Source organism: Balaenoptera musculus, chromosome X (assembly GCF_009873245.2).
Source record: "Balaenoptera musculus isolate JJ_BM4_2016_0621 chromosome X, mBalMus1.pri.v3, whole genome shotgun sequence".
Classification (NCBI taxonomy): Eukaryota; Metazoa; Chordata; class Mammalia; order Artiodactyla; family Balaenopteridae; genus Balaenoptera; species Balaenoptera musculus.
The window spans coordinates 3,877,890-3,902,390 of record NC_045806.1 but is presented as its reverse complement, the minus strand read 5'-3'; the positions used below and the strand labels follow the sequence as shown (position 1 = coordinate 3,902,390).

General features: G+C 41.5%; 1 protein-coding gene across 4 annotated transcripts in view; it reads left to right on the top strand.

Annotated features, from left to right (window-relative positions):
• Nucleotides 1-24,501, top strand: part of NLGN4X (neuroligin 4 X-linked) — a 422,841-nt gene that overhangs the window by 70,515 nt on the left and 327,825 nt on the right. For 3 of the 4 annotated variants that reach the window (XM_036841155.1, XM_036841156.1, XM_036841153.1), the window contains exon 2: nt 22,683-22,885. The gene's annotated coding sequence lies outside the window, so the exon portion shown is untranslated. Of the gene's footprint in view, nt 1-22,670; nt 22,886-24,501 lie in introns of those variants that run through there. The other variant, XM_036841154.1, reaches the window with a different exon arrangement.

The following is a 24,501-nucleotide window of genomic DNA, read 5'->3' as shown; positions in this document are numbered from 1 at the left end:
TCTAGGTCCATCCACGTCTCTACAAATGACCCAGTTTCGTCTAAAATAGATAACTAATGAGAACCTACTGTATAGCACAGGGAACTCTACTCGATGCTCTGTGGTGACCTAAATGGGAAGGAAATCCAAAAAAGAGGGGATATATGTATATGTATAGCTGATTCATTTTGCTGTACAGTAGAAACTAACACAACATTGTAAAGCAACTATACTCCAATAAAAATTAAAAAAAAAAAACGAAGCCAGATAAAGGGCAGGGTGCGACACGAAAACACAATTTGAAATAGTAGGAATACGTCAGTATTAATAATAATAATAGTAGTAGTAATAATAATAATAGTAGAATTACGTCAGTCATCACCATAGATATAAAAGCTTAAACCCCTTCAACACAGTAAAAGGCACACATACTCTGCTTGGATTAAAACTAAATAAAATAACTCATCTCTAAATGATTTACTGGTGACGTACCTATAACAAAATGACAAAAAGAGTTTGAAAATGATAGAAATGGAAATCTCACACCCGGAAAAAAAATAACCAAAACGAAACTGACATACAATTGACTTGAAACCAAAAGCAGGGAATAGAGTTTAGGGATATCCCATAGTCTGAAAATCATCCCACTAAAAATCCACAGTAATCTCAAACTTGCTTTCTAATGCTGACAACGGTCTTGACGTACATAAAGCTTAAAATGACAGAATCCCCCAAAGGTATTTTTAAAACATATCTTTAGTGGGAGAATTAAATGCATCTCTGTCAAGTATTGCGAAAGGAAACAAAAAACAAAGCAAAGATAAAACCTGGAAAGTCGTAATTAACAAGTTTGATCTAATTGATAGATTCCCCCAAAGATAGTGAAATATATATATAACAAAAAAAGATGTTATGCATTATTTTTGCAAGGCATCTGAATCATTTACAAAATTTAACCTGTGCTGATCTGAATCATGTGCTACAAAAGAAAGCTCAAAAAAAAAAAAAAATCCAAAGAATCAAAACCATCAAGACATCGTTTATTGGGCTTCCCTGGTGGCGCAGTGGTTGAGAATCTGCCTGCCAATGCAGGGAACACGGGTTCGAGCCCTGGTCTGGGAAGATCCCACATGCTGCGGAGCAGCTGGGCCCGTGAGCCACAACTACTGAGCCTGCGCGTCTGGAGCCTGTGCTCCACAACAAGAGAGGCCGCGATGACGAGAGGCCCGCGCACCGCGATGAAGAGTGGCCCCCACTCGCGGCAACTGGAGAAAGCCCTGGCACAGAAACGAAGACCCAACACAGCCAAAAATAAAAATAAAAATAAAAAACAAAAAAAACCCATCAAGACATCGTTTACTATCCAGTGTGCAATTATATTAAATATCAACAATAAGAAAGTATAAAATAGGGAATTCCCTGGTGGTCCAATGGTTAGGACTCCGTGCTTCCATTTCCAGGGGCCCAGGTTCAGTCCCTGGTCGGGGAACTAAGATCCTGCAACCCGTGCAACGTGGCCAAAAAAAAAAAAAAAAAAAAGTGTAAAATATATACAGAATCTAAATATATCATAGTGCCACTGCTACATATGAAAACATGCAGGACACGCTGGATGGAAGATGGAATGGAGAAAAAAATGTCTGAGTCATTATTAGAAAACATGGAAGAATGATTTTAAATTCTTGGTTTGAGGACAAGCCTTCTGGAAACTTAAATTCACACATTTCTCAGGGCAATTATAGCAACTACCTACTGTTAATGTTCATACAGACCTAAAATTACTCAGATTTTCTCATAAATTCTGATTTTTCCACAGGTTGGCTCATAGTTTCTGGAACATGTTTATCTATATTGAGTATAGCGTAGCATGGTCAGCCTGTTATGTTTCCCTGGGCTCTGGACTTCGAAATCATAGGGAAACGGGGCTGCCCAGTTGTCACTACTTGGATTATTGATTCATTTTCTTCTATGATAGAAGCATTTGCTCTTCATTGCTGTGCTTCTAACAAGTTTGCCTGTAGAATCTTCCTTTTCAAAACAAGCATTAGTCTTAGAAACGTCTTTTGGGGCCCTCAAACATTGCCTGATAGTCTAGAGAAACCATACGGTACCTGAAAAGTCAGCACCTTTCCTTATAACCTCATCTTATAATAAAAGGAACTGTGAAAATTCAATTAGAAGTCGAAAAGTATTAACCCAAGCACACTTGGTTGTAGGTGTGAAGCAATTAAAGAGAAAACAACATTCATTTAATTATTTTCTCTGAAATTAGATTTTCTTCAGAATCCATTTGGTATTTTTCGAAAACATGATTATTTTCCTATCTCCTTTCTGTATCCAAAAATATATTTGGAGAGTGATTCAGGCGTAGGTGGTCCGAACATTTAATGGCTAAGAGAATAGTTCAAATTCAAGTTAATAATTGGAGGATATTGGGTGATAATTGCCATCATGCAGGCCACGTACCTGAGTATTTTCCACTTTGTAACCGCAGAATGGAACTGGGTGTCACCGACAAGCCTGTCCCTAAATCCTCCTGTCTTTTGAGGTCCCCTTGTAGGCACCTCTTGAGGGATCAGGGAGCTCATCCCATATTCTGCCTTGGTGGCCCATCACCGTTCTCGTAGGGTCGAGGGGCCTTGCAAACTCTGAGCAGTCAACGCTTGGGGCTGGAGCTGCACTTTCCATGGCTTCATTCTCGCGCACAGCCCCTTCCTCAGTAACTTCAGACTGTGGAGAAAAACTAGCGCCTGCCCTATCAGTAACAAAGGATGCTGCAACCATCAAGCCATCAATCACTGCAGCCGCCCCCAAACTGGGCACCCCGAGGGGACTCGGGATGGAGAAAAGCAGGATCCTGGCCCAAGATAACTGAGGTGCTTATCAGAGGACTGATTTCAGTGAGCCCAACCTCTTGCATCTTCCCATACAGAGAAAAATGCTAAATTCATTTCTTCCAGATGCCTGGTTTCTTTAATCAACAGTAATCTTTTGATGTTCTACCTGGTTTTTGTTGCAAAAACTCCTGTATATCCTGGCTCCCCCCTTACCTCTTAGGGGCAGCCCCTCAGAACTGTTTGAGAGGCTGCGTCTCGGGCTTAAGACCTCAGAAAGTCCGCCAAATAAAACATCATTCTCAACTTTTAGGTTGTGCATTTTTTTTTTCAGTCGACAAGACCTTCCAATGGAAGGTGTCTTCCAAGACCATGGAAAGTCTAGGGCATTGAGGAGAGAGGACATCAGGACCAATTCCTATGGAATAAATATTGGAAGTTCTGATCCTAACAATCTTTGGTTGTCCCTGGCAACTCGGAAATTTCATGCTGACCATGAACTTCTACACCGTCCCCCTCCTTCTACTTGGATGGATGTTCCGCTCCAGCATCTTCCCAAGCTACTCCCCCCACCCCACTCTCATCCCTGACGTATCTTTTCCCAGCACTCGCCCTCTGACCTGTCCTTGGAAACCCCAGATCCTTCAATGATGGAGGACACTTGATTTTTTGCCTTCTTGTGTCTTTCTCTTTCCAGGTCAGGGCCAGAGATACCACCCTTCACACCCGAGGAGGTATTTATTTCAAGGTATTTCCCTAAACCTGGATTGTGAAGGCAGGAATCGTGACTCTTTTAGACTTTTCTGGTCTCTTGCAACTTCTCAATTTCCAGGGCAGCATGAAGCATGAAGGCATCCACGCAGCACAGAGAAGCATGGGCGGGCATGGCTGTGTGCCCATAAAGCTTTATTGGTGGACGCCAGAATTAAAATTTCTTATGATTTTCGTGGGTCAGCCAAGATTCTTTTGTTTATTCTTCACCATCGAAAACGTACAATCCTTTCCAAGCTTGTAGCCATACAGATAGAGGTAGATGTTAAACCTTGCCAGGGACCATTGTTTTCCAAACCTTGTCTTTAAAGATAAGATTCTCCTTTGCTATGATTCTCTACAGTAGGTATGTGAAGGTCACTGCTGGCTGATTTTTTAAATAACATTTAACAAATTTTACAACCTCAAGAGGAACAGCATTTCTGTTGTACAATCAGAAAAATGGGATTTGAGACCTAACTCACACACATTTATTGTGCACCTTCAAGAAACAACTCCTGTGTGAAATGACATGATGATAGTAATTCCTCTCTTGCCCAGTTCTGTGGATTTTTCAGTGGAAAACCCAAAGGCACGTAAAGAGAGACCACCTTTGCGCTATGTGCTGTTTCCTGCAAATGCAGAGCCTACGGAAGGGATGTGGCTCGGATACGATTCTTCGATCCTCAAATGAGGAAATGTCTTCCAGTCATTGCTAAAAGCACCCCCAGAGAGAAGTGGAGTTTGACTATATTGACTGTCCTTCATTCTGACTTTTATAAGTAATTAATGGATACGGTATCATTCGCAAGTTTTAGTTGCCACTACGGGATTGCCCCCTTGGTGAAAATCATTCTGCCGTGCTCTGGTCAGCACTCAATCTTCAGTTCAAAGGTTGATGTCAGTTGATAAAGGGGTGCTTAAAGGAACCACATTTGCCCTAGAAACTTCTGCTTTCCCCATCCTTGGCCTCGGAAACAACTGCAGATTGCAAGCACCCTCTTTCGAATGATCAACAGATCGTTTGAGCATAAATCCATGACTCTGAAAGTTTATGATGCCAGTCTCTCTTGATGTTTTTGTTTTAAATTATTGTAATTTTTTTGATTAATTAAAAATTTTTTTCATTACCCTTTTATCTTTTGGCTGAAAAAAAAAAATCTGCCCAACCCCATAGTCCACTTTCCTAGATATTTTAGGCACACACATCACTGAGTCTACTGCTGCAGGTAACTATGGTGATCCTGACGGTTTATGTTGGAATTTATGGCATAGAGCAAACCCATCCTTCCAGGAAATGCATGTTAATTATGTTAAACGCAATGCCCCACGGAGAATGAAGAGGTATAGGGTTGTCAATTTTTCATGCTGGATGTTTTGTCCGTAGAATGAAACAGGTAGTGCATTTAGAACAGGGTATGCATACAATAGTCTTATCTAGCCTAACAACGATAATCCTTGTTTAAATAAATGACTTCATTGTTTAAGGCCCAGTGTAACTATGGGAGAGGTTTGTTCTATTTTTGTCTCTAAATTTTTTAAAGAATGAAATGGGAGGAAGAAAAGCATAAATGTAGGGTGGGAAATCCCATCGCATCAAAGTGGAGAAAAACGTTCTTAAATTGAGTTCTTCACATCGTTTTTCATATTTGAGTTTCTGGGGGAAAAAGCTTTAATGTGGTTTATTATTCTTTCTATAGTCTTGAAAGCAAAACTTTTTCTAAATGATGCACAACAATGAGTTTGAAAGTTTTATTTTTGTTTTTTTGTTTTTTGTTTTTTAAATCATTCAAATTGGTTGAAGCTTTTCTTAATGCCCAGACCAAATCAAAACTGACTTAATGGCCAGACCAAATTGGTTAGTCAATTTCACGGTCTACCAAAACAAATTAGAGTGTGTCTTCCATCCAGATCACTGAAGACCTCTTAGGACAGCCAGTCTACTTCTTTAAAAAACAAACAACACAAACAAAAAAAAAAACACCTTAATTTCAGCTTTGGGTAAGCTATGACTTACCCGGAAGCAGAATCGACTGTCTTTGGCTTGAGGTTTTCTAAGATAAACCCACAATACTGTCTTTCAGGGCAGTATTTCTTTGGGCTGTGTATGGATTTGTTTGGGGATTAAACACTTAAGTCTTTCAACCCATGGTTTAGCCAGAAGACTCTTTTGAGTGTGAGATGGGACTATAAGAGATCATTTGTCCTCTCGTCCTTATTTTCCAAATCGCAAGGGAAGACACTCTTCCAAATGGTTATAATAAGTTATATATTTGTTTATCTCGATAGGAAGAGGTGCCGTGAAAATGCACGGAGCCATGTGGCCACCACCCCCAGTGAGATTTGCAAACCTTAAAATGAAGCTGGGTTCCTGGTGGCTGTGTAGGTTTCAGAAAACTCTTTTCCGCAGCTAAATGCCGAGTCCTCGTATTTGTTCATCCTTAAAACGGGCAGTGCTGCAATTCCCAGGGCAGATGTAGCCAACTCCGTGCGGATGGTAACAACCAGCGCAGACTGGGAAAGTCTCGTGGTTCCCGGCTAAAACGCACCCACGTGCACTTGAGGGCACTTCTGTAACTTCAAGTCTGCTGCAGATGCAGTGTTGCCAAGAGAGAACCAATTTGACAGCAGTAAGGAGCTCATTATTTCAAGATGGTTAGGGGCTCAGGCGTTTGGGAAGCAGTGGAAATACTCCGTGACTGATTCTGCTGGGGGAAAAATGCTGTTACACAAAGGTTATCCACACCCTAAAATAAACACATACACTGCACATTACCTACCTATTCTTAACACACACAAAGTGCTGCGATAAGCTCATTGACTTTATCACCATACAAACATATAATTCACTGCGGTTCTACATTGTTGTGGAAATAGAGACAAAGTAGCCTCTAGCACATTTTTTGTTTTAAACAAATTCGTAGCTTAACTGTAGCTCTCTGATGTTCATCCCCAGTAAAATGGCTAGCCATGCGCCGTGAATCACAGGTAAATGAGAACACATTTAAAGAAATAATAAGCTTGCCATTAAAACCAGCAGAAAGATCTTTGATCTCAGTTATTTGCCTTCCCAGAAATATCCCCCACTGCACAGCTTTTTAAAAAATGTAACATCGTTTCCATAAGTGGTTTTTTTTTGAATTTTATTTTATTTTTTTATACAGCAGTTCTTATTAGTTATCAGTGTTATTCATATTGGTGTGTATATGTCAATCCCAATCTCCCAATTCATCCCACCACCACCCCACACCCCCATCCCCTGCTTTCCCCCCTTGGTGTCCATATGTTTGTTCTCTACATCTGTGTCTCTCCGTAAGTGTTTTTAAAACATCAAACTTGACCAACAGAACATTTCTGCTGACACTCTATGAGCGTAAATATGAATGTCCTTGTAAAAGTAGAGCGTTGCAATCTGCATAACAGCCTTGGTCTTCTCGGGGAAAGCCTCCTGCATTTTATCCTCTGCATCACTGAATGGAAGAAATCAAATTTAGCACATTCCTATAGTTGAGTTCACCAGTTGTTTCCTGCCTGTCTTTTTTTTTTCCACTCATGCAATGAAATCATCTATTGCAAATGTTCAAATTCAATCACGACATTACTTTTACTGAAATGTCTACTTCAATAAGAGAAAGAGGGAGATATCATAAGAACTGAATGGTGTAAAAGGTTTTACTAAAATCAACTGAAATTCTCTGTCTTCATTATTAATTCCTTTAAAGTGTGAGATACATGTTTCAATTCCTCTCCATCAACAAAACAAACCTCCATAGTCTCACGGTAAAGAAACTGCTTTTAATTTTGTGTTCTTTAATTATCATTTAATATCATTGGCTTATGATTAAAAATGAAAAGTTTGCCAACCCTCAAGTTAGATTTTTTTTAAATTAATTTTTTAATTTTTGGCTGTGTTGGGTCTTTGTTGCTGTGCCCAGGCTTTCTCTAGTTGCAGCGAGCGGGGGCTACTCTTCTTTGCGGTGCACAGGCTTCTCATTGCGGTGGCTTCTCTTGTTGTGGAGCACGGGCTCTAGGTGCACGGGCTTCAGTAGTTGCATCACGCAGCCTCAGTAGTTGTGGCGCATGGGCTTAGTTGCTCTGCGGCATGTGGGATCTTCCCAGACCAGGGCTCGAACCCGTGTCCCCTGCATTGGCAGGCGGGTTCTTAACCACTGCGCCACCAGGGAAGTCCCTCGACTTAGACTGACAGATGTAGAATCTTCTTGTGATGACTCCAGCTGAGTCAGAATATCTGCTGTAACCGTGCCTGATTCATCCCCAGTCGGAGAGGGGCAGGTCAACGTCCTCATTCTGGATTGTGTCACTGGGGTAAAGAGCTGTTTCTGGAATCTTCAATACGCAGGGAGCTTTTGTGTGCCTGGAACAATTATCACTTGCATTTTGTCCATTTGGTCGAAATATAAAACTTCTAAAGCAGGCTCTTATAAAATCTTCAAACATTATCCATAAAAAGAACAAATGTAATCTGTAAATTATAGGATGATATTATCGAATACATTGAACTACCAATGCAATCAATAATACCTTTTCCTTAAACCTATTAATAAAATCCCATGCCTCAGTTGCTCCCTCACCCATATCATCCTCACTCCCATCCTCCAAATCAAAAGGATTTGACCCCATCTCCTTTGGAGAATTGGGGGATCTCAGGAGAAGACAGGAAACAATCACCAATCACATTATAACCAAATCTGCATTTTTATTTAAATCTAAATGTGCACGTTCACATGGGTAGGTTTGATGAAGTTTCATTTTGAAGAGTTATTAACTTTTTAAATTGAAGTATACTTGATTTACAATGTGTTAATTAGTGCTCTACAGCAGAATGATTTGGTTATACATATATATACATTCTTTTTTTAATATTCTTTTCCATTATGGTATATCACAGGGTATTGAATGTGGTTCCCTGTGCTATAGAGTAGGACCTTGTTGTTTATCTATATGTCTATAATTCTATATATAATAGCTCACATCTACTAACCCCAGTCTCCCTCACCAGCGCCCCCTTGGCAATCATATGTCTGTTCTCTATGTCTGTGAGTCTGTTTCCCTTTCGGAGATAGGTTCATTTGTGTCATATTTTAGATTCCACATATGTTTTATCATATGGTATTTGTCTTTCTCTTTCTGACTTACTTCACTTAGTATGATCATCTCTAGTTGCATCCATGTTGCTGCAAATGACATTATTTCATTCTTTTTTATGGCTGAGTAATATTCCATTGTATATATGTACCACATCTTCTTTATCCATTCCTCTGTTGATGGACATTTAGGTTGTTTCTGTGTCTTAGCTATTGTAAATAGTGCTGCTATGAACATAGGGGTGAATGTATTTTTTTGAGTTAAAGCTTTGTCTGGATATATGCCCAGGAGTGAGATTGATCATATGTTACCTCTATTTTTAGTTTTTTGAGGAACCTCCATCCTGTTCTCCATAGTGTCTGCACCAATTTGCATTCCCACCAACAGTGTAGGAGGATTCCCTATTCTCCACACCCTCTCCAGGGTTTTTTATTTGTAGACTTTTTGATGATGGCCATTCTGACTGGTGTGAGGAGATACCTCATTGTAGTTCTGATTTGCATTTCTGCAATAATTAGCAATGCTGAGCATCTTTTCATGTGCCTCTTGGCCATCTGTATGTCTTCTCTGGAGAAATGTCTACTTAGGTCTTTTGCCCATTTTTCGATCGGGTTGTTTGTTTTATTGCTACTGAGTTGTATGAGCTGTTTATTTTGGAAATTAATCCCTTGTTGGTTGCATCATTTGCAAATATTTTCTCCCATTCCGTAGGTTGCATTTTCATTTTGTCTCTGCTTTCCTTTGCTATGCAAAAGTTTGTAAGTTTGATTAGGTCCCTTTTGTTTATTTTTGTTTTTATTTCTGTTGTCTTGGGAGACTGACCTAAGAAAACATTGGTATGATTTATATCAGAGAATGTTTTGCCTATGCTGTCTCTCTTCTAGGATCTTTATGGTGTCATGTCTTATGTTAAAGTCTTTAGGCCATTTTGAGTTTATTTCTGTGTATGGAGTGAGGGCGTGTTCTAACTTCATTGATTTACATGTGACTATCCACCTTTCCCAGCACCACTTGCTAAAGAGACTGTCTTTTTAAATAGGAAAACTCAATTACTGGAAAGAATGGTTGCTTTGAAAAAACGTTCTGGGTCCATATTGAAAGGACACAGATATCAGATTAAAAGGATTTACACAAAACCAGTCACATTCATGTGAATATTTTACATAATATACTAATAAAACTACCTGGAACAAGGTCAGTTTGTGAAAAACCATCAAAACCCAAAGAAACTCAGAAAAAGAAAAGTCAAGTCCACAAACAGGTAGTTATGGACAGGACAAAAGGGAATAGAATGGAACTCTTCTATTAATTTGAACAGCTGATGCATCAATTAATTAATTTTTAAGTTCTTGAAGGACATCCTATACAATGAAGGACACCATCTCCTAATTCTCTGCAGGTGTGTCTGACTCAGTTCATTCTGGCTTGAGATCACCAATGGCTCACTCCTTAGGAATTTTGAAACGCGGTTGATAAAGGTAGCCCTCCATTAAAAACTTAATTATATAATCTTAAAATTAAATACATTATTTAAAATGCTAATAAATGCCTGAAACTCATCAGTGACTAATTATTTTAATGCATTTTGGTCTTCTCCATGCTCTTGAGGTTATTAAGTGTACTGTAGCTTCATGGTGGAAATTCTCTATCATAAACACCCCTGAACATCTTCCAATTTCCAAGCTCTGGGACTTCATGTTCATATAGGAAACTGGCCAAGATCCAAGTATTTCACCATGGAAATCATCAAATGATACATCGAGTTTCCCAGAAACCCAATGGTTAAATATTTTTCAGCATGATGTCATGCTTCACATATGTGTTTTCCATGTGTATAAATTAACGTTTCTTGAGGACCATGCCTTAATACCATTTCTGGAACTCATTCAAGTGTCTTGCATTGGATGGAGCTTGTACACACTAATAAATTCTTCTTCATTTACTTTTGGCGAGTGGCTATTGATGCTATTTGAAGAAACTAATATATAATTTGTCCCTTCTCTCATTGATTCGATGCCTTGTAGCAGTATTTATCAAACTATTGTTAATTATCCACCCCTTACCCCTAGGGAGAATTTGTAAACATGTTTTCCAAATTTCCCATCCCCATGTTATTTTTTTTTTTTTTAAGATTTATTGATTGATTGATTGATTGCTATGTTGGGTCTTCGTTTCTGTGCGAGGGCTTTCTCTAGTTGCGTCAAGCGGGGACCACTCTTCATCGCGGTGCGCGGGCCTCTCACTATCGTGGCCTCTCTTGTTGCGGAGCACAGGCTCCAGATGCGCAGGCTCAGCAGTTGTGGCTCACGGGCCTAGTTGCTCCGCGGCATGTGGGATCTTCCCAGACCAGGGCTCGAACCCGTGTCCCCTGCATTAGCAGGCAGATTCTCAACCACTGCGCCACCAGGGAAGCCCCCCATGTTATTTTAATACCATGGATCAGATATACTCTACATTTGCTTATGGAATATATATCCATATATATCCAAATATATGGAATATATATATATATATGTCTTATTCTGAGTATATATATAAATATACATATATATAACTTTGAGTGTGTGTGTGTGTGTGTATATATATATATATATATATATATATATATATATATATATATATATATTCAAAGAGTAAGATTTTTATTGCCCCTTAAGAACCAGTTTTTACCCCCTTTAAAGTGATACATATCACCCCTGTTGAGAATGCAAATCTTGTAATTTCCATTACTATTTGTCACTGTCATTTCCCATTTCTTTTTATTTTAAATGTTTACTGTTTTTATTTTTTTAATTTTTGTTTATTAGTTTATTTTTGGCTGTGTTGGGTCTTCATTGCTGTGTGTGGGCTTTCTCTAGTTGTGGCGAGTGGGGGGCTACTCTTCGCTGTGGTGTGTGGGCTTCTCATTGCGGTGGCTTCTCTTGTTGCAGAGCGTGGGCTCTAGGCACGCGGGCTTCAGTAGTTGTGGCTCGCGGGCTCAGTAGTTGTGGCTCGCAGGCTCTAGAGCACAGGCTCAGTAGTTGTGGCGCACGGGCTTAGTTGCTCTGCGGCATGTAGGGATCTTCCCACCCCAGGGCTCGAACCTGTGTCCCCTGCATTGGCAGGTGGATTCTTAACCACTGTGCCACGAGGAAGGTCCCACAGTGATTGTTTATGGCCAAAAGCATCTCAGGCTGGGGGCCCCTCAACCTCTGAGTCTCATCCTCCCCCACCGTTATAGGCTTGGGGGGGTGGCTGCAGGGGCCTGGAGACTGGCCAAGGGAAGGCTGTCCTGGAGGGGCAGCCCCAAGTGCCCGTGGACAAATGGACGGGTCTGAGAGAGGCTGAGGTCTGAGGCTGTCCAGGGCTTCTCAAGGGAGAAATGAGATGCATCCTGAAGCCCGGAGGACCTGTGAGGTCCCTGCAAGAAACAGGAGAACTTGCTCGAAGATCTAATCCCTGCTTCCTGCTGAGTGGTCTTAAAAAAATGTGTGTGTGTGTGTGTGTGAGAGAGAGAGAGAGAGAAGAGGGAGAGAAGCAAGAGAGACCAAGAGAGAGAGTGAGGGAGAGATTATTTGTCCTTAGTACTATGAAACACACTTTTCATATGAATTAAAAAATATGATCTAGGGCTTCCCTGGTGGCACAGTGGTTAAGAATCTGCCTGCCAATGCAGGGGACACGGGTTCGAGCCCTGGTCCGGGAAGATCCCACATGCTGCAGAGCAACTAAGCCCGTGTGCCACAACTACTGAGCCTGCGCTCTAGAGCCCGCAAGCCACAACTACTGAGCCCACCCGCCACAACTGCTGAAGCCCGCGCACCTAGAGCCCATGCTCCACAACAAGAGAAGCCACCGCAATGAGAAGTCCGCTCACTGCAACGAAGAGTAGCCCCTGCTCACCACAACTAGAGAAAGCCTGTGCACAACAACGAAGATCCAACGCAGCCAAAAGTAAAATAAAAAAAATAATAAATTTATAAGAAAAAATATGATCTATAAGTAATTTTTATTTTCTTTAAATTGACCAACTTGGAATAAATATATTCCTCTGTAGTCTTGCAACCCATGTGCTAGGTGCCCCCATTAAAGACTCTTGATCCCCAATTGCTAACAGAGAGGGCTTGTTTATAATCCTTAATCATGCTAGCTATGTTCGAGTGTGACTAGAAAATGGCAGTGCAGTGGGCAAGGGGATTGTGTGGATCTGGGACTTCAACCGTTTCATGTTATTAGTAAAGCCATGTGACTTCATATCAGAAGGCTCATGGACTGTAAGACGGGATTAGATCACACTGGCAAATGACTTAATCGTGGTCTACCCAAGGTGGAAGTCTCAACCCCCAGGAATGAGAGGTAGGAAGACAAGGTAACATCCATCCTTTCCAGTAAATTTCCACTGATGTTTTTGGACGAATCTGCCCAATTTATGAGATGAAAGTGAACTGAAAAAGAGGAAACAAAATTCAACTTTTATTATATTTCATTTTTTTATATTAAAACTAACACACCTTTTCTTTAACTGAGGTATAGTTGATTTACAACGTGTTAGTTTCAGATGTACAGCAATGTAATTCAGTTATATATATATTTTCAGATTCTTTTCCATTATAGCTTATTACTAGATATTGAATGTAGTTCCCTTTGCTATGCAGTAGGACCTTGTTGTTTATCTATTTTATATATAGTAGTTTATATATGCTAATCCCAAACTCCTAAGTCATCCCTCCCCCTCTTTCCCCTTTAGTAACCATAAGTTTGTTTTCTATGTCTGTGATGTTTTCTATTTGTTTTATAACTAAGTGCATTTGTATAATTTTTTAGATTCCACAGATAAGTGATATCATATGATATTTGCCTTCTCTGTCTGACTTAGTTCACTCAGTATGACAGTCTCTAGGTCCATCCATGTGGCTGCAAATGGCATTATTTCATTCTTTTTATGGCTGAGTAATATTCCATTGTATATATGTACCACATCTTCTTTATCCATTCATCTCTTGATGGACATTTAGGTTGCTTCCATGTCTTGGCTACTGTAAATAGTGCTGCTCTGAACATTTGGGTATGTGTATCTTTTCTAATTACAGTTTTTGTCTTTTCTGGATATATGCCCAGGAGTGGGATTGATGGATCATATGGTAACTCTAAAAAATAGCAAACATTTTTAAAGTGAGGCATTAGGGATAGACATCTAAATGCAGCCTACCGTCCAGCGGACAAGATGTGTGCACATACACAGACACACACACACACACACACACACACACACACGCCCTCTATGTGCCACCGGGAGTAAGTGGTTTAAGTGCTATCAGAAGGTCAACATGCTTTGAAATGAGGGGAGGTGGAATGATGAATTTTTCTGCAGGAGGATGTGGGGGGAATGAGTGATTATATCAAGAAATTATAAATCCTTTGGAATTGCATAATATCTCCAAGACTCTCACATCCTGATTAGCACAGAGCTGACCAGATAGAGGGTGGGTTCCCTAATCATTCCCTGATGTGACAAATTGTGCAGACATCAAGGGTGTTGATGAGTGTTATTCTCAGCCAGAGCACAGAAAATCTATTTTGCTGGATGCAGGAAGTACAGATTTGGTTGTCAAGTTCCGCCTCTCCCTAAGTTTATACCTTTTGTCAGCCTTCACGAACAGATGATGTACTTCTTCCTCTGGTTCATTCATCTACGGTGTCTCTCGAAGAGCTGTCCCAACCGTGCTGCAAATTGTAAAATCTTTAGCATCTTGGTTCGACTTGATCAACATTCTTTTACGATCCTGATTGCTACAGCTTGTTTACAGCCCTCCACATCCATATCCATCCGTGCATACATGCAGGCATACCTATGTGTTTAAGTAACATTAGCTATCTGTCACAGTGTAACAAACTACCAGATGTAGAGGCTGGGACACACAGTGGCTACAACTGGAGCATAGCTTGGCTGAGTCCTCTGCAACAAGATGTTCATAGGCTGCAGTCCAGGTGTCAGCTGGGGCTGGAGTCTCAGCAGAAAACTCGAGTGGGGAAGAATCCATTTCCTCTACCACATGGTGGTTGGTGGGATTCAGTTTCTCACAGGCTGCTGGACTGAGGATTTCAGTTCTTCACCAAGTTTTGGCCAAAAGATACCATCAGTTTCTTTCCTTTTTTTTTTTTTAATTGAAGTATAGTTGGTTTACCGTGTTGTAATTTCTGCTGTATAGCAAAGTGACTCGTTATATATAGAGATATACATTCTTTTTCGTATTCTTCCATTATGGTTTATCACAGGATATTGAATATTGTTCCCTGTGCTGTACAGTAGGACCTTGTTGTGTATCCATCCTATATATAATAGTTTGCATCTGCTAATCCCAAACTCCCAATCCTTCCCTCCCTCCCCCCTCCCCCATGGCAACCACAAGTCTGTTCTCTAGGTCTGTGAGTCTGTATCTGTTTTGTAGATAAGGTCATTTGTGCCATATTTTACATCAGTTTCTTGATATGAAGATATTACACAGGTGTGGCCGTTTTCTGTGTAATTTGGGTCATTCATGACTATTCCAGGGAAACATTATCTTATTACTCTTGTACCAGTGCCTTAGAACAGAAGTTGATCCCTATTCAAAACTAGTTCATTCGTATTCATATACATCTTCTTCCTGCTCTGGTTCCACATGTATGCAAATCCACATATGTTTACATGTCACATGCAAAACACAAATGGCAATACTTTCCCTCTCCTCTCAAGGAAGGATAAAAAAAAGTGAAATGATGATTTTAAAGAGAAGATTCCAAAATAAACCTTGAGTTTGAAAGGATACAGGAGAGCAATGGTGCTAATAATATTTTGGTCAACCTCATCTTATTTAAACTGAAATTATAAACCATGTTCCGTTCACCAGAGAAGTTCTATTTCCCTACTGGTATAGCTGGTACAGGTCATTAATAAGACAGAAGTTTCTTTGCATCAATAAACAAAGCACATCTATGCCAGTTCTTATTTTGTCCCTACAAACTTATTTTGTCCCTACTAAACTTATTCTTATTTTGTCCCTACTAAACTTCTTTCTTTTTAAATATAGATTACCTGAAGTATAAGGTGTAAAGTAGGAAGTGAGGTCGTGTGTATACACAGAACAAGGATACAAGGACAGAATCAGGAATCAATCAACCATTCTGGGAATATAAACATCTCTATAATGTATTTATATATATATATATGATGTATATATATTTACATATTATAGAGAGGGATTATATATAACATATATATATATATAAAACCCTGTATATGTCATATATAATGGTATACAAACATACCTCATTTTATTGCACTTTGCTTTATTGTACTTCACAGATGTTGGTTTTTGTTTTTGTTTTTTTTACAAATTGAAGGTTGGTGGCAACCGAGCTTCCAGCACGTCTATCGGGGCCATTTTTCCAACAGTATTTTCTCACTTCATGTCTCTGTGTCACATTTTGGTAATTCTTAGAATATTTCAAACTTTTACATTATGATTACATTTGTTATGGTATCTGTGAGCCACATGATCTTTAATGTCGCTACTGTGACTCGCTGAAGGCTCAGATGATAGTTATCATTTTTTAGAATAAAGTATTTTTTGATTGAAGTATGGACATTTTTTGAGACATAATGCTATCGCATACTTAATAGACTACAGTCAACTCTAAACATAACTTTTATATGCACTGGGAAACCAAAAAATCTGTTGACTTTATTTAGAAATTCACTGTATTGTGGTGGTCTGGAACTGAACCCACAGTGTCTCTGAGGTGTGCCTGTATCTTATATGTATGATATATAACCATTTACATTATATATTAAAAATTATAAACTATAATATATAAATATATATATTATATAACCTTACATATAATATATAAACCCTCTCTGTTATATATACTTTATATATTATATGTATACATCTGTATATGTATGTATGTATGCCTGAACATATATGTGTGTGTGTGTCTGTGTGTGTGTGTGTGTGTGTGTATATATATATTTATATATATAAGTACCCCAGAAATAAGAAGTTTATAAAGACTTAGGCAATAACAGTGGGAAAGTTGCTGCAAGTTCATTTAAAAATGAACTCTAGGGGACTTCCCTGGTGGTGCAGTGGTGAAGAATCCGCCTGCCAATGCAGGGGACATGGGTTCGAACCCTGGTCTGGGAAGATCCCACATGCCGTGGAGCAACTAAGCCTGTGTGCCACAACTACTAAGCCTGTGCTCTACAGCCCGCAAGCCACAACTACTGAGCCCGCGTGCCACAACCACTGAAGCCCACGCACCTAGAGCCCATGCTCCGCAACAGGAGAAGCCAGCGCGATGAGAAGCCCACGCACCACAAGGAAGAGTAGCCCCATTCGCCACAACTAGAGAAAGCCTGCTCGCAGCAACGAAGACCCAATGCAGCCATAAATAAACAAACAAACAAACTCTATTTGGAGCCACTTATTGGGATCCAATGTCCTTGGTTTTCATACAAAAGCAGTAGCTAACGGGTTTCTCAGCCTCAGTGAATGTACTGAAATTCAGGAGCTTGAACCCTTTTGAAAAAATCAGGGCCATTTAAAAGTCATTTAGGCTAATCATGTCCAGAGGTGAAATAATAACTAGCAAAGGATTTTTAAAAATCAGAGCATATTGCCACACAGTATATGCATCTTACGTAATTAATGGTGTTTTGGGGGGTTTAAAATAACAGAAGGACAAGGCCATGGTAGGGGCTAGAAGCAGACTCCCACCCAAGAGGATTTCATTTTTCTTTTTTCATTTCTCAGGTGCAAAAATTGAATTAGGGGAATGTGCAACCTTCTTGTTGGAAAATATAAACTTGAACATCTCTCCTCAAAGCTTAGAAAACACTTCACCCACAAAACCGATGGGGTCCATCTCTGTGTCTCTTCTAACTAAATTTCTATAATGATATTTACATGTATGAAAAGGTACCTACTAGGAAACTAGTATGTGAAAACCTCATTTAAGTGATTGACATTAACCTGGAATTCATGATAATTCAGGTTCAACTGGTCTGAAATCTACTTTGTTTCATTGAAAGGACACTGTTTCTCGGGAACTTTGGAGTATAAAGTAAGATGGAGTGAGACTAGCTAAGCAAGCTACCTGGCTCACAGTTAGGTACCTTCAACTTTCAGAGCCCCTACCTACCCCATGTCTATTTTTTTTTTCCCCAGACTTTGTTCATTTGGAGGGATTCCCCACCTCTGCTCTCCAGTTCCCCATGAAAACCTTGTTTATCTCTGAAGAATTTTCTCATCATCCCTACAGGAAGCCTGCTATGCCTCTCATATGCTTCTAAGATGGCACAGACCATATACTACCTTGGATTTTAGTAATCGAAGAGCCTGATTTATCACCGCCTTAGATTTTAAGCACCTTACAGGTTATTCATATTTGTATCTCCAATAGTGTGTGGTAATACAAAGTAGTACATATTAGGATTGCACTAATAATTATTATCCTACATAATCATAGTTCTATTTTATTTTTCCCATTGTACTAATAGAGCCGACATGAGTTAGTATTGCCTAATCATCTACCTGGCTTAGGCAGTATTGCGTTTAGGGTTGAACACGTCCGGCACATGGGAACACGAACGTTATATCAGAATGTAGGTTAGACTCGTTCAAGGTTGCTGCACTCATCAGAGGGAGCTATGGTACTTTATAGATTATTTCTCAGGCTCCTTCCTGCTCTCGTGAATCAAATCCAGCCCCTATAGCAATGGGTCCTTCTCTGGACCCTATTGTTTAATACCTTTTTATGACATGTTTCCCCAACTCGCCATACTCCATAATTAGATTTCAAATGGAAACATGAAGAATTCTCTCTTCCAAGAATCCCGGATTTAAAACTTTTTTTTTTTTTTTTGCTGTATTATCGTACAATCTGTTCTCCCAGTGGTTAAGTTGGGTTCTTGCTTTTCCTGGCATTATGTGAGGAAGTCGGGATTAGGGGAAATTATAAACTCATAAAAGTATACATTCATTTTCTCTTAAAATAATACTCTGGCTCTTTAAGTACTTTTAAAAAATCTCTACAGGGTCATGCTTCCTTCCTTCCTTCCTTTTTCTTTCTTCTTTTCTTTCTTTCTTTCCTTCTCTTTCCTTTCTTTCTCTCCTTCCTTCCTTCTTCTCTTTCTTTTTTAAATTTTTGAACATTTTATTTTGTAACTGAAGTACAGTTGATTTACAATGTTGTGTTAATTACTGCTGTACAGCAAGGTGATTCAGCTATACATATGTACATTCTATTTTCTTTACATTCTTTTCCATTATGGTTTATCACAGGATATTGAATATAGTACTCTGTGCTATACATTAGGACCTTGTTGTTTATCTTCCTTCCTTCCTTCCTTCATTTCTTTTTCTTTCTCTTTCTTTCTTTTCTTTCTTTCTTTCTTTCTTTCCTTCTTTCTTTCCCCTTCCTTCCTTCCTTCCTTCCTTCCTTTCTTTCTTTCTTTCTTTCTTTCTTTCTTTCTTTCTCTTTCTCTCTCTTTCTTTCTTTCTTTCTTTCTTTCTTTCTTTCTCTTTCTTCCCTCCCTCCCTTCCTTCCTCTCTCTCTTTCTGTCTGTCTCTCTCGCTCCCTCTTACTCAGGACTTCATTTCTCTGGGATCCATCCTTGCAGCAGTCTCAGAAGATGTATCTTTGCTTTCTTTCTTGTGCTCCTCTGGCTCCTTCTTCTCATTGCCACCAGAGCAATTGCCCTAAAATATAAATCTGATTATGCCTCCCCTACCCCCTGCTTAACATATGCTATTGGTGCCCCACTGCCTGCTGGATAAATTCCAGCCATTCAGTATGGTATTCAAGACCCTCCATAAATAGGTCTCAGAAGAATTCTTCACCCTCTTGTCTTCTCTCTCTTCTTCTCACACTCTCTACCCTGCCCATACCACACCCTGTGTACTCCAGATCCCCACATACAGGTTGTCGCTGCTGTGCCTTTACCCATGCTGTTTCCATGTTTTTTCCCCCAACTTCTGCACCTGATGCATGTTTATTTACCATTCTGTTACCCATTCCAAGCTTGCACTGCTCACCGCATGACAGGCCAATACATCTGGAGAGGAAGTGTTGGGGCAACGAATAAGGGCTTTATTCGGGAAGCCAGGAGACTGAGAAGTGTTCCAAAGAACCATCTGACCGGAGGTAGAATAGAATCCAGGCTTCTTTTTTACTAAAACCGGAGGAGGTATGGCTGATTGAGGTCACGGTACAATGTTCCAAGAAAACTTCAACAATTGTTACTTTCTTTCTTTTTTTTAAATCTGCACGGGCCACCGCTTGTGGGAATCTCAGTTCCTTAACCAGGGATTGAACCCAGGCCACCGTAGTGAAAGCGCTGAGCCTTAACCATTGGACCACCAGGGAGCAACCCACAATTGTTATTTTCTGTTCCGCAACTTTGTATTATGCCTTTAAAGGTCAAGCCTGGGAGGCAGAGCCTTGAGAATGTGCCGTCATGTATATTTCAGGCTCTAGGCAACGCTCTTTCACAAAAGGTGCAGAGCCAGCCTAAGCACAGACAGCAGGGCACGAAGGTTAGAGCTAAGGGAACAGATTGAACAGGGAGTCAGGTTTGTTCTTCTCTGCTACGCTTCCTTCTCTGCTGAGAGCACTCTTTCTCTGAAGACCGTTTTCTCCATCATTTCCATCTGCATGGATGCCGAGGAATTCATACATCATAGGTATTTTCAAACCTTCTGGTGATCATGTTTTTCTTATGCTGTTGGCTCCCTTATCCACTAGACTGTATGCTTCTTCAAAAATAAATGGATGTGTGTTACTCACAAATGCATTTTTAGTGCTTAGGATTATGCCTGTGCTCAAGAGATACTTGATAAATTTATAAATAAATCAGTGAATTCACACTTACTCGGCAAAGCCAGTGACTTTCTGGCCTGCTCGTCTCTGCTTCTAAACTCTACTTTGGGAAGAATAGATGTCTATATATATAGATATATATATATCTATATATATATCTATATCTATATCTGTCTATATATTTTTGTGTCTACAGTTATATGTGTGTTACTAATTTGGGGGAAAAACTATACTTATTAGCGATACTATTATGTTACTGGATCTTAAATAATTATTAAATGGTAGAAGAAAAATATATATGTATATAAAACATATGTATGTTTCTTCTATTATTAGATTATATATCTGTTTTGTGTATATATATTGTATATATAACAGTGATGAAAATAGCATGCTCTCTGTACCTGTATGTATGATATATATAGACATCTTTTTGGTGATGCGTGTTTTCGTGCCTATTATCTCATTTATTTGTCCCAAGGAACCACAGAGAGCTATTTTAATCACTGTTTAAAGGATCTATTCCCTGAGGTTCACAGAACCTAACAGACTTTCCAACAGGTTAAAGCTAGCAGGGTTAAGACACTTGATCTGAAACTAGGTCTCCTAAATCAGTGTTTATCACCTCCCCCACTATTGGCTATGTTCCCCAAGAGTCCTTCTCTTAAAACTCCTGAGGAATCCTTAATTGTGCCATCACACCAAATAATGACAGCAGATTGGATGCCTGAGTTTGCTGCCTAAATGCAGAAGCAATTGTGAGGATGTCCTATGGATAGAAGACATTATGTTTTTCCTTTAATAAATAAGTCCATAGGCCTGTGAAATAAGGTTAAGAAAAGCAGACATTTATTTGGAGCTTCTTGCATGCCTAGTCCTGTATCATATCACATCACAAGGATATCACAAGGTGATTACTTTTGTCTTCTCCACGTTACAGAGGCGGAAACCCAGACGAAGTATTTAAACACACAGCGAAGGTCATATGCCACTTGAACCCAGGCGGTCTAGTTTGAGAATCTGTGTTCAGACTGCCACAGCACTCTATAGCCTTCCCTGAGAGGAGCTTCAGACATCATGCAATTGACAGCCAGCTCCCTCTAACCCAGTGATAAATGCCAGGTCCTATTACCAAATTCTGAGTTGGCTGGAAAAGATGAAATCCTGGATCCCAAAAGTGAAGAGGGGTATTTCAATAGAACTGGCAGATGCTAGAAACTTCTTCAATATTTTATTCATCAAAACCACTACTGTATAAGAAACAAACAGGGGCTTCCCCCGGTGGTGCAGTGGTTAAGAATCCGCCTGCCAGTTCAGGGGACAGGGGTTCGAGCCCTGGTCCGGGAAGATCCCACGTGCCTCAGAGCAACTAAGCCCGTGTGCCACAACTACTGAGCCTGCGCTCTAGAGCCCACGAGCCACAACTACTGAAGCCCGTGTGCCTAGAGCCTGTGCCCGGCACAGAGAAGCCACCACATCGAGAAGCCCACGCACGGCAATGAAGACCCAATGCAGCCAAAAAATAAATAAATTAAAAAAAAAAAAAAAGAACCCCAAAAGGTATTAACCCATCACCTGGGCATAAAAGAGGTTCTGTCCTTTACAGGTCTTCATTCTAATTTTGCTAATTTATCTATCTATCTATCTATCATTGTTTCCCAGTACGAGCCGAATACCATCCAGAAACAGTAACACCTTTGTCAACCTGACCCCCGGGGAAGAGCTTGCACTGCTGGCACTCACCCTTGGATAGCACAGCCTTAAAGGGTTAAAGGTGTTTGCAAATACGGCAGCGTGTTTGGTGTCTCTGAAGGGTATCTGGAGAGGGCAGGCAAGCAAGCTTTCCCGTGCGCTCTGGCACGGCGGCCCAGTGAGACGCACGCTCACCTGTTCCACCACCCCGGCGGCACCGGAATCTCTCTGTTCCAGCTGGTTTGCACTGGGATTAGCTGCTCTTTGCATGCGCTTGTAGCCGTGGATGTGGTTTCTGTAGCGATGGGGCCGACCGCGGGGATCTATTGGCTGCTGGCTTTGTAAATTTCATTCAGTTTGGTCCAATAGCAGAGGGGGAGCTGGGAGCCATCAGGACCTCTCGCTTCAATCTCTCTTTTTCTTGCAGACGGGTCTCTGTCCCTCCATACAGAGCTCTTATTCATTCTTCCCCATCAGACTACGACAGAAACAACGAATTTCCTGCAAACGGCAGCGTCGGTGGTCCTCGCGTTTCTTCGGGGGAGCGAATCCAGTTGGGATTCGAGAAAGCCAAGGCGCTTGGACTTAGTATATCCTCCTGAATCATAGCCTCGGTCCCTGGAAAAATCTGGATGCATAAAAAGAACACTTACAGCCGATGCAGCTTTTCCACGGCTAAGGTAGGTGCCGTTTTAAGATGTGTCTGTGGGGTTTTTTTTTTTTTTAAAGCCTATTTAACGTTTTGACTCATGTGTGCTTCCCAGCAAAAGATGATAAGCCCGACTGCTAACGTTTGCGCTTCACTGCATCCGACATTTAAAAAAAAAAATTTTTTTTTTTTAATTTTGAGAATTTGGATAGGACTTTTTCTTATCCATCGGTCGCTCCGTTTCTTAGGTGTGGGTGGGAGTGTGGATATATATGTACGGCGTGTCCTGTGCAAGCTTCGTGCACATCTCTACAGAAACAGTACATTTTTTTTTTCTTATGACTTAAAAATATTGGGACCACCGTGGTTTGGAAGCATTTTGCTGCAATCAGCTATTTGAACGGCTCTGGGGCCGTGTGTGATGTGTTTACAAAATAGCGCTGTGTTACATACAAATAAACAGAAGAGTGTGGCGGACACAGGAGGGAAAAAAAATACATCTGCAGTACAGGGAGAGAAAGAGCAAAGTGCCAGATCTCTGCAAAGCAGGACTGGCGGGGAAGCCAGAAGCACTTCTGGAAACTGTGAGCCACCACGGGCTTTTTTCTCCTCCTTCTTCTTTAAGGAAACTGTCAGCTACCACCTCCCGGGGTGCGTTTTTTTGGGTTAACCAGAGAGAAAAAAGGAAAACAGGCTTGGCTGGGTTTGCATTAAGCGATTTTTTTTTTTTTTTTTCTTCCCTCCTTCCTCCGCTGGCCTTGGCTAAGATGACGGCTTGTGTGATGCACGAAAGAACGCACGTGATTGATTAGGACCTGGTTGGGCTTTGCTGGGGAGCGACCCGGGCGCGCTGGAGACCCCGGCTGGAGACGACATAGCTTAGCGCCGTTTCTGCAAAGCTGGGGAGCGGGCCGCCTCCCACTCCCACCCGCCCTTCAGCCGTGCGTGTGGGCTGTGGGAAGGCAAGCGGCGGGAGATGGAGGGGGCGAGGAGTGAGGGCGGTTGGTGGTTTTGCTGCTTCGGGAGCCTTTGGGTCTGGCCTGGACGTCTGCGCGGGGCACGCAGCTGCCGCCCGAGCACCGTCCCCGAGCTGCCCGCTTCTCCCCGAGGACCGCAAAAGTTGGTAGCTGCGGGGACCGGCGCTGGGCGCCCTAGCCGGGGTCTCCGGGGATGCGGACCCCCGTCGGTGCCCACGGAGAACCCTCGTTTCGGGAGCAGAGCCCGCGGGGCGCACGGCGGGCCGGTCCTCTCGCCGGAGGCGGGGGGCGGAGGTCCGGGGACTCGGTTCGGATGTGCGGACCACCCGCAGAGCCTTGGGCCACGTAACAGACAACCCTCCCCCCCTCCCTCGCTCCATCCCCCCCCCCCCGCCGTATCCCAAAGCTCGCAGCCGTCCCGCGCTTCGGATCCCGCCCGCCTCCCACGCTTTCGCAGCCGATTTCATCCCGACCCCCGCCGCCGCCCCCTGCCCTTTGCCGCGCGGCTCGGCCTGACCCCCCGGGGCCGAACCGGCGTGCCGCTCGGCTGCAGACGGCGCGGGGGTCGCGGGCCGGCGGCGGCCGCAGGAGAGGCCGAGGTCCCGGCTGCACCCCGACCCCAGCCCACGAGTGTTCCCTCCCCCCCGCTCCGGCTCCCCGGGCAGCCCGC